General features: G+C 44.0%; 1 long non-coding RNA gene across 1 annotated transcript; it reads left to right on the top strand.

Annotated features, from left to right (window-relative positions):
• Window positions 1-3,594: 3,594 nt before the first annotated feature.
• On the top strand, window positions 3,595-9,483 carry LOC306926921. Its single transcript, XR_013790452.1, has 4 exons — window positions 3,595-3,675; window positions 6,312-6,392; window positions 6,811-6,861; window positions 8,982-9,483. It is a non-coding gene; the product is annotated as an uncharacterized lncRNA (long non-coding RNA).
• Window positions 9,484-10,441: the final 958 nt, after the last annotated feature.

Below are 10,441 nucleotides of genomic sequence, written 5' to 3'. Positions count from 1 at the left end.
CGGGTGGCAAAGCCTTCATCCAATCAGGATGAGAGGGGCCTTCCTCCAATCATGATAGAGTGGGGGCGGGCCTTGGTGCACATGCTGTTGGCCTGTTGCACTCCCCCCCACTGTAGAGCGTGCATGTGCACATTTTGTTACCGGGGCGGACTGGGTGGTTTTCCAAATCACCCAAATCACTGAATGCTCCTTTAACAGAAATGTTAACGTATTGGTCTGGGGCTGTGTTTATCGTGAAGCAGGGCCATAAGGTATGATGCACGTATTCTAGTATTCTATTCTATGCACGTATAAGGACATTGCATTGGGGGATAATAACCACTAAGGTCCTACTGTATATAACTTCAGAAATTACCGGAAATGGACAAACTATGAGTTCACAATGTGGCGCAAACTCACAATATGAAGCGTCGTGATCTTGGACAATGTCACCCAGCGACATGTTCAAAATAGGTGGTTCACAGCCACGTTTGAGAATATTCAGGAGGAAAGGCAGCATCTTTTTCAGTACGCATTGTTAGCAGAAGCAGAGTCTATAAACCCAGGCATGCACTCACGTCTATGGAACTTTCAATGATGCATCCTCTCTACTTGTTGCCTAAGGATATCATTCTGTTGAGGCTGAAATTGAAATGATTGACGTTAAAGAAAAAGCTCTTAATGTGCGTTTAAGTGGAATATGTGTCTCATTCTTCTGCCGCAGACAACAACCATCCGGACACTCCCTCCACCACGCTCCCTCCCTCTTCCTCTCTGCCTGCATATTTCTACGCTCTGATATCAGTTGGAGTCTCCATCTTTCTGCTGATCCTGGGCCTGTGTCTCTGGAAGAAGTGCAAAGGTATTGTCATTAATGTCCAGGCAGCCATGCAGACTAGAGAATCAGTAAAAGCTCCCACACAATATCATCATCCATTGAAGTCGCCGAGTGTCAAAATAAAATCTGTTGTTGGTATCGATGGTGGTGAGGGGTCACACAAATATAGCTCATCGGACTGAACAAGCTCGAGCCACTGTCAACTGTCGATAACAACATATGGGGGGATGTGATGTGAATGGGGGGTAGAGTCCTCTGGTTCGCTGTTTACGTTCGTTGTTCAGCCCGACCATAGTTCTGTCGACATGTGGAACCGCTGCTACACACAACTGCAGGCCCGGATTAATTTTGGAAGCTCGCATGCAGGTCCCTGTGCGAGACAATTTCAAATAGTTACAGCTGTTGCTTCCGTCGAAACCGTATTCACAGGTCACCGATTTCAATGTAACGCAACACAGGAACCAGTCGGTGGGAGGAGACTCAAAAATACCAGATCCAGCATCGGGGAGCAGCAGCGGCGGTGGCTCAGGGGTAGAGTTCCCGGATGGTAACCGCAAGGTCGCCAGTTCAATCCCGGGCTCCCCCAGAGTTAGTAGTGTCGAAGTGTCCTTGAGCAAGACACTGAACCCCAAATTGCTCCTGATGTGCTGGTTGGTACCTTGCATGGTTTCTGCCGCCATTGGTGTATGAATGTGTGTGTGAATGGGTGAATGTAATGCACAATCTATGTAAAGCGCCTTGGATAAAGGCGCTATATGAATGCACCATTTACCATTTACCATTTTATAACTACAGTATGTGAAATTGGGAATAGTAGTGGCGATATAGTGCTGGCGGTGCGCTGAACGCACGCGTGTTCATTCACTGGGCGCACAAACGCAAAAAGGGTTGTAGTGCCTAAAGTCCTATACTTAATGGCACTACTGGTTGCCGACGGCCAGGTGGAAGTTCTTACGTGTGCCAGTACAAACTGATCTCCAAAACATGTCCGTTGAGTTTAACTTTGCTTTATTCTCTGCAGTCATTTTCCTATACAACATACAGATACAATAATAAGAAAGAAACAGTAACAAACACAGGGGACCAGCCCTCCTGAACACAGTGGAAAACTGTTAGCCTCTGCCGTCTGCCACTGGCAACACCTGTGCCTGATTAGCAGCCTGGTTAAATACCTGGGCTGGCCCAGACACTGACCAAGCTGCAGTGACACTGTCAATCAGCAAAACATGAGGTCATAATGGCTCTTACAAGGGTCATTCTTGATTGTGTTACGTGCCCGCGAATCACATGCACGCACGTGTGCATGTGGCATTTTGATTTGGTGTAGCGCCAGGGTCCTCGGAGGGGTTGATTCGGCACTGCACAACGTTAGTCTGTGTGCGACTGAACTGAACCGAATCATAGAATAGAATAGAATAGAATAGAATAATGTGTAACCACAGCACGAGTTCTGCCCCACGTGTTTTGTATCGATACAAGCTCACAGCTCTTGTTAACGCTCCACGCTGAATCTTAGGACTATCCTCCACAGACATTCAAGCCAAGAGTTTTGAATGTGGCAGCGGTGGCCGAACGGATAGCGGCGCGGTCTTGATACCGGAAGGTTCCTAGTTCGAATCAGCCGTCCGACACGTTCAAATTACCACCGCTGAAGTGCCCTTGAACAAGGCATTGAACCACTACGATGAAATGTGTTCTATGAGCAGGGCCTGGCTGGAAACAAGTTCTTGAGCTTAGCCCAGATACCCTGGGTAAATATAGATTTCATTTCATTTCATTTCATTTCATCACAAATTGGGCCCACAAATTCAATCTATATGAGCCATCTGCTCCGCTCTTTATTAAATATTCATTATGACCTAATACCTATTGACAAAGTAAATGTTTTTTCAAACATGTTTATTTATGTTTAAATTTTAAAAATGCAAACAAGACAGTCTCCCTCCTTTTCATAACTTATTTCGTGTTACGTCTGACATTCACTCCTACCCCACAAGGGCAAAGAGATGATTTTGAATTACCCTTTTGTCGTACTTCAAAACATCAAATGTAGAGGCCCTCATTTGTGGAATTCTCTAAATGCATCACCCATTTTGACCTGAGATCAGATTCTAAAAATGTCTTCTACATCCTGACAGTTTTCTGAAAAAGCTATGTTTCTATGTCAGTCGTTCTTCGATTTTTCAAAAATAGCAGATCTACAAGCTCATAGCTCAAAGCTCATTAGCTATTTTTCAATAGCTAAAGCATAACATAATGCTAACACCAAAAGGGGTTCCCGCCCAAAATGGGTTAAGTCTTCATTAACCTTGCCAATATTCAAAAAACATCTAAAGCAATATCTGATTTCTTCCTCGCTGTAGTTTACATGATTTAGTTTGATGTGTTATCTTTTCTTTTGTGTTGTTGTTGTTGTTTTTGTTGTTGTTGTTAATTCCCCTTTTGTGCAGTCTCTGTGTTTTTATCTCTTCATTGCACAGCTGTTCCCTTTGTCAATTTGTAGTCTTTTGTATTGTTCTTATTGAACTTTTATTACAGTGCAGCAGCTATATTGATATTTTTAGTTTGACACTTATGAGTACTTAGATGCACCAATTCAGATTCCATGCACGTGAAAATACCCAGCCAGTTCTAAAACAACCACAACAAACAAGCAAACAATGACTTGTACCAACAGCTGATCATTTAGGTATTAACATTATACATATTTAGTGTGTACATATAATTGTATTTTATATTAAGAGTTGATGTAGTGAGTGCTTGTGTGTATGCAGGCTGCTGCAGGGCAGACAGACAGAGTGAAGATGTGACGTATGCTGATGTGAGAGTGAGACAGGAAGCTCAACACAAGAGGAGAGGTATAGAGTCACTCGTACTTTATACTCTGCACGCACACTTATTCTGTGTTGTTGTTTCCACATCTGTGCTATAAATAATATTTCACTTGTGTCTCTTTTGTATTTATTCACAGACCAGACCAGCTCTGTCGGTCAAGACATGTACTCCACTGTGAAGATGAACACAGGTCAGCCACATTGTATACTGACTGAGGGCTCAGGGGTAGAGTGGCCCGTAGAGCGGTAGATTCTCACACGATTCTAATTGTTTCCTTGACAATATTCATTGTCTTTAGACTGTGAAGTAGATAGCCTCAACAAAACAAATAAGTGCAGTGAGACAATTTAAAATACCCTCATGGAGCACGCTATCTCTGCGCGTCCTTTTAATCGGTGAAGTTTAAGAACGGACAAAAGTGTTTAACATGTATTTAATCAAATTGCATGAAGTTAAAATATTACATAGATTGAATAATAAGAATGAGTTTTCAGAGATCTCTGGGCGTCCAAAATGCTCTCCCTCTCAGCAATACAAAATCACAGAGTGGCAGTTCATGAAGTCTGGCACCCATATACGTTTTAACAATGCAAGGGAAGTTCCAATGAATCATCATCTCTGTGCGTCCCCTTGTCGGAGACTTCTGCTATTCCTTAGGGTGATATATTGGTCATATAGCCATTTTCAACCGAAAGCGAAAGAAGACAACACAGCCTAGTAAAGGTGGCCTTACACTAGCCGATCTTTTTCAATCTGAAATCTGATAGCACCACACAGTCGGGCACCCCCCGAGCGTCAAAAATGCATTTTTGACGCTCGGGGGGTGCCCGACCGCTCAAAGCGCGATCTGGATCGGCCCGATCAACATCAAGAATGTTTGATATTTGCTCGGCCCCGCTCCGATTATCCTGTAGTGTGTGGTGCTATCAGATTTCAGATTGAAAAAAATCGGCTAGTGTAAGGCCACCTTTAGGCCACCTTAATTATGGGAACTAATGGGTGAACAGTCATCGCTTGAACACTTGAGTTGCTATGGGTGTTATGTTCGTTTCTCAATACTTCCTGAGAGGTGCCTATTTCTGGCCTGGGGTGACAGCAAGGGGCTTTTTGCCCTGTGAGAGGATAACTACTATACACACAGTATGTACAACATGTCTGGGTATCATGTTGGCCTTGATTGAATGAACTGCTTCATGTGGTATTCTGTTGGGAAGACAAACTACAACTAATAATGTGGGTCAAGTGTTCAAGCATAGACACACAATAACATAATATACTCATAATATTCAGAAAAAACTATATTATCACACCATGCCATAACTAATTGGCACTTTAAAAAAAAAAAAAAGATTAATGGATATGATTAGACAACAATATAATTGAAGAGGAAATAAGCAAAGGATATCTCAACAGAGGGATATTCCAAAAAACTGTAGACGCTGAACATTACCACGTTCAAAGTGTGGCACCTGGAGCCAACTATTGTTAGCCTGGCTAATAAGCCAGACTCAAATCACACTGTCGTGTGGTATTTGAGTCTGGAGATGCTGTGTATGGATCTTGTTTCCCGGGGGGGCGGGTTCAAACATTTTCTCTTTGACGCAATTGGTCAGAGCTACTGTCAGTCAAAGGTCTCAAGCATTGAACGTCACTGTACCAAAGCCTGCCCATATTGCATACCGTGTCCCGATTGGCCACACCAGTTCTCTGGTGTAGGAAATGGGCGTACAATTGAGCCTCTCCAGACCGTAATCCGCCGGCAAGCAATTTTTTGTGTGCCAGGCTAAACTATTGTGGCTTTAAGCAGACAAACAAACATCAAAGTGCTTGACTTATAAACCTCTCTTAAAGACTCTCTCTTGTAGCAAAAACATGAGTAACTAAAATGAATGGTTGGACAGCCAACTAGTTAATCATGCAGCACTGTGCAGGTGCAGGTTGGTGCCTTGCATACTACGTACATCAATGACAAACTTCACTTCATCATTTATTGTTTTATTGTTGTTTGAACAGGTGCAGATGTTTGAGTGAAGAAGAGAGGAAGAGTTCAAAATGTATATCGCTTGTTTTCCCCAATGCACGCACGCACGCACGCACGCACGCACGCACGCACGCACACACGCACACACACACACACACACACACACACACACACTTGAGTCGCTGTCACCTGTCTATGGGGGGTTAGTTTCGCGTGGCCAGACTGTTGCCTCTCGCAATTCTCAAATGCTTCCGTCATACAGTCTGGAAAACGGAAGCTCTTTCCATGACTAAGCGATAAAGCGGATGTGAAGCATCTCCTCACTTGGTGCAGCGGCCAAAACAAGTCATGTGACTATGCTTCAGTGAATCTTCTCACTACTTTCCACAGATAACATGAATCTCCCGCTCATGTGACTCTATGCTTCAGTGAATCTTCTCACTACTTTCCACAGATAACAATCAAGTCATTTTGAATTTGAATGATCACAAATTGGGCCCACAAATGCCCAATCCAATTACAGTGCAGCAGCTATATTCATATTTTTTTGACACTTATTATGACTACTAATTCAAATTCCTTCACGTGAAAATACTCAGTATTCATTAAAACGACCACAACAAACAAGCAAACAATGATTTGTACCAAGTTGATGTAGTGAGTGCTTGTGTGTTGCAGGCTGCAGGACAGACAGACAGAGTGAAGATGTGACGTATGCTGATGTGAGAGTGAAGCAGCCAGCTAACCACAAGAGGAGAGGTAGAGTCACACACACATTCATACTTTATTAATACACAGTAATACTCTCATCAAACACTTATTCTGTGCTATAACTAGGGTTGTCCCGATACGATCACGAGATCGGAAATCGGGGCCGATCACGTCATTTTCAAATGATCGGAATTGGATCGGGAGCAAAGAAATGTGATCGGGACATCCCTAGTATCGATTTTTCATCCATATCATGATGTTAGACTGGATATTGTCTGTGATTTGGGATATCGTACTATTGTGATATGGCATAAACGTGTTCTATAAAAATATAAATTTCGGATCGGGAAAGATCAGATGCTCAGGAGCAAAATAACGCGATCGATCCCTAGCTATAACGTTATTTCACCAGAGAGTCAAATGTTTCAGTTTTAACACTTGATGTCTCTTTTGTATTTATTTCCAGACCAGACCTCTGCAGGACAAGCCATCTACTCCGCTGTGACGATAAACACAGGTCAGCCACATTGTTGTACACAGCTATATGTTGATGACTTTAATCAGAGATTCAGGACTCACACTTCTGCCTAGTTTTCATGAAAGGAGAACAGTTGTAGTCAGTTTAGGCATTATCTTAGTTTACAAATCAGTGTTAATTTGTACAGCAAATTATGATTTAGTATTAGTCTATACAGTCTATTTGAACACACCATTTAGTTTTAGTTCTATTTATCTGATATCTGAAATTGTTCAGTCTTAGTCTTAGTCTTTTAGTCATGAACACTGGTTTACATAAAGGAGAACACTCCTCCGGACCTCATGGCTTGGGGCATAAATCTCTGACAGAAAGTGTAAATTGTAAAGAATGCTCGCGTGCACGGTGGCACAGTCGGTATAGTGCTGTCGTCTCACAGCTAGAAGGTCCTGGGTTCGATTCCCGCTGGGGGCGCTGTGTTGGCGATAGGGCCCTTCTGTGTGGAGTTTGCATGTTCTCCTCGTGTCCCCTAGGGTAGGAACCCTCACATGTTCTCCTCGTGTCCCCTAGGGTAGGAACCCTCACATGTTCTCCCCGTGTCCCCTAGGGTAGGAACCCTCACATGTTCTCCCCGTGTCCCCTAGGGTAGGTACCCTCACATGTTATCCCCGTGTCCCCTAGGGTAGGTACCCTCACATGTTCTCCCCGTGTCCCCTAGGGTAGGTACCCTCACAAAAAACATGCAGTAATCCTGGTCTCTAAACTACCTCCCCCTGGCCAGCCTGGGGGCGCCTGATGGAGGGGAAAGGAACTGGTCGGAATAACGTGTTCCTTCCATGCGCTACGTCCGGCCGGGGAAACTCTCCCCTGTTAGGTGAAAAGAAGCAGCATGGACTCATGCATAGAAGAAAGCATGAGGTCAGTCCGCTGCCCTCCCCAGGTTGGCAGAGGAAGTGTAGCGCCCAGGATTACATTAGATAATTGATACTGGGTGAAAAAATGGGTTGGAAAATCGTGGGATAAAAATGATTTAAGAAAAAAAGAATGCTCACATGCATCACGTGAGTCCACTTTCTCACCATAATTATATCATATTGTTAATAATGTGAACCACACTCCACTGCCTGCTATGGAATGAGGGAGGTCCCTTCTTTTTCTTTTAACTAATTTTTATCCCACGATTTTGTAACCCCTGTGTCAATTATCTAATGTGATCCTGGGCTCTACACACCCTCCGCCAACTAGTCCCCATATATATGGGGGACATGGGGAGAGCAACGGACTTGAACTCATGCTTCCTTCATGCCTGAGTGTCCAAGTTGCTCCTTTACACCTGACAGGGGGGAGTTTCCCTGGTTGGACGTAGCGCGTGGAAGGAACACGTTATTCCAGCCAGTTCCTTTCCGGGGAGGTCCCTTCTTAACACATAAAAGGGAAAGTAGTGCAGGACAAACAATTAACAGTTCACATAAAACAAAGCGCCACTATTTTATTATTTCAACGTCGACACAATAAGGCTGTAGAGCTTATTGTCTCCACCAGGCCGAAGGTGTGGCCGAAGACCGTGTTTTGACCCCTGTCCGTCCGCATGCGCACGTGTGTGTCTCCGTGTGTGTGTGTGTGTGTTTGTTCGTCCGTCAGTCCACCAGAGCAGAGCCAGCACAGCCACATTTTTCATATCAGCCTGTTATAGGGCGGCGGTGGGTCAGGGGTAGAGTGGCTGGATGGTTGCCAGTTCGAACCCGGGCTCCCCCAGAGTTAGTGTTGAAGTGTCCTTGAGCAAGACACTGATGGTTAGTATGTGACGTCACTGCACCACTCAGTTCACACGGGTGTGATTTTTACTATTTGACTAGTTGCCTAGTTTACTAGTCGACTAGTTGTTTAACTACCTATTATGTTATGTTTTTTTTTTTAATATATATATATTTGTACATTTAAAAACTTTACATTGGTGACTATAACTATAATCTACCTGATCTTGAGGCCTACAGAATCAGGAAAAAATAAAAAAATAAAACTTTTTTTTTCTTCTTATCAACTAGTCAACTAGTACCAACAAGGTCGACTAGTGGATTTACTAGTCGACTAGTTGCTTAATGCCCTAGTCCGTTTATGTTTATCTTTCAGTTTGTCTTTTATTGTTTTATCGTTTGCTACAGGTGGAGATGTTTGAGTGAAGAAGAGACGAAGACTTCAAAGCAGTCATGCTTGCTGTTTGTTTGCCCTAACGACACGCACACACACACACACACACACACACACACACACACACGCGCACGTGAGCGTGTAACTTGTGAGCTATGGAACAAACTGAAACTTTGTGCAAGTGGATATTTTTTTGTGAAACCATTAGCGGAAGAACATGTGGTTTTCAGATGAAAAACCACAACCTCTTCCCCCTAGCTCCAGGCCTCAGCGTGTGACACGCCCCCATGTGACCACTGTTTGCTGTCAGTGAGTGCATAGTATACACGGGAAGCATGCATCGTATGTTTGAAGTGTTATTATATGTCTAATTTACAACAATAAGTTTAATGTTGTTATTGGGGACTCTCTAGGTCGTCCTCAGACGAGCCCTCCGTCGTTGCTTCCAGTCACCCCGGTTCTCCGTACATCTGGCCAGCTCGTTGGTGCTTTGCGCTCCTTTGCGTCGTTCTTGAGTACATCCACATATGTTAATGTAGGACGTCCCATGGTGACCGGTGCCCGTGTGTTGGTTCCCACACCACTAGTTTGCTGGCTGGCAGCTCCTGGTGTCTTTGGCAGTGTCCTGCTACTATACTCTCATTCTCCTGGCTGCTATATTTTTTTGGCTCACTTTTTTTTGTTGGCATTCCATCATACAGATTCTTGTTGGTAACATGTGCACTCTTGCTGATGTTAATTACTGCATGCACGCAGCATTCTGGTGTAGCACCTAGCATCTAGCATCTAGAGACTTCTGCAGGGTTGGCTTCAGGGGTCCAGCATTCACTGCCGTAATAGGAGAACAGACTCTACCGTTGCACAGAAGATGCCGAGTTCGGTTTTGACGTGGGATCGAGGTTGGAGTTCCATAGTGGTGGATATGCTCCGATGATGGGACACATGAAGATGAAGAGGCATAACAAATAAGCAACAGCTGAGAGCAATGCCCAAGCCCTTGGACAAAGTTCATAACTAGCCACTTCTGTACTTGTCAGGACAGGAGTGGGTGCATACGTTGGTTTGGTCCGACATACTAACATTCCAACATGCATGTCCAACAGTTCGACACATGCGTGGCTGGTTAAGACTCACCCGTGGCATCCCTGTGGGGTTAGGGTTAGGTTATAGGGTTTTAGGTAGGGGGTGTCGGACTAGTAGTACGTTAAACAAAACACCAAGCACCCGGACATGAGAGTTTTGTTACTTCATCAATGTCCTATGTTTAAGCTTTAAGGAGCCATACCTGTTTTAGTAAAAAAAAAAAAAAAAGTCAATAAATAAGATCTTTTAAATTTTTTATATAAGCCTATATGATTCCCGGGCTGAATTAGAGGCCAAATCTCTGCCACCGTTCATCGGTTAGTTCGTTTCTTTTCCTTCTTTTTTCCCGTGCGGTCGAAGGGCCTCTCCATTGTCTCCAACTCCATTTCCC

The sequence above is a fragment of the Electrona antarctica genome (genome assembly GCF_951216825.1).
Source record: "Electrona antarctica genome assembly, chromosome: 7".
NCBI lineage: Eukaryota > Metazoa > Chordata > Actinopteri > Myctophiformes > Myctophidae > Electrona > Electrona antarctica.
Note: the sequence above shows the minus strand (reverse complement) of the source record. Positions and strands in the feature narration are given on the sequence as shown.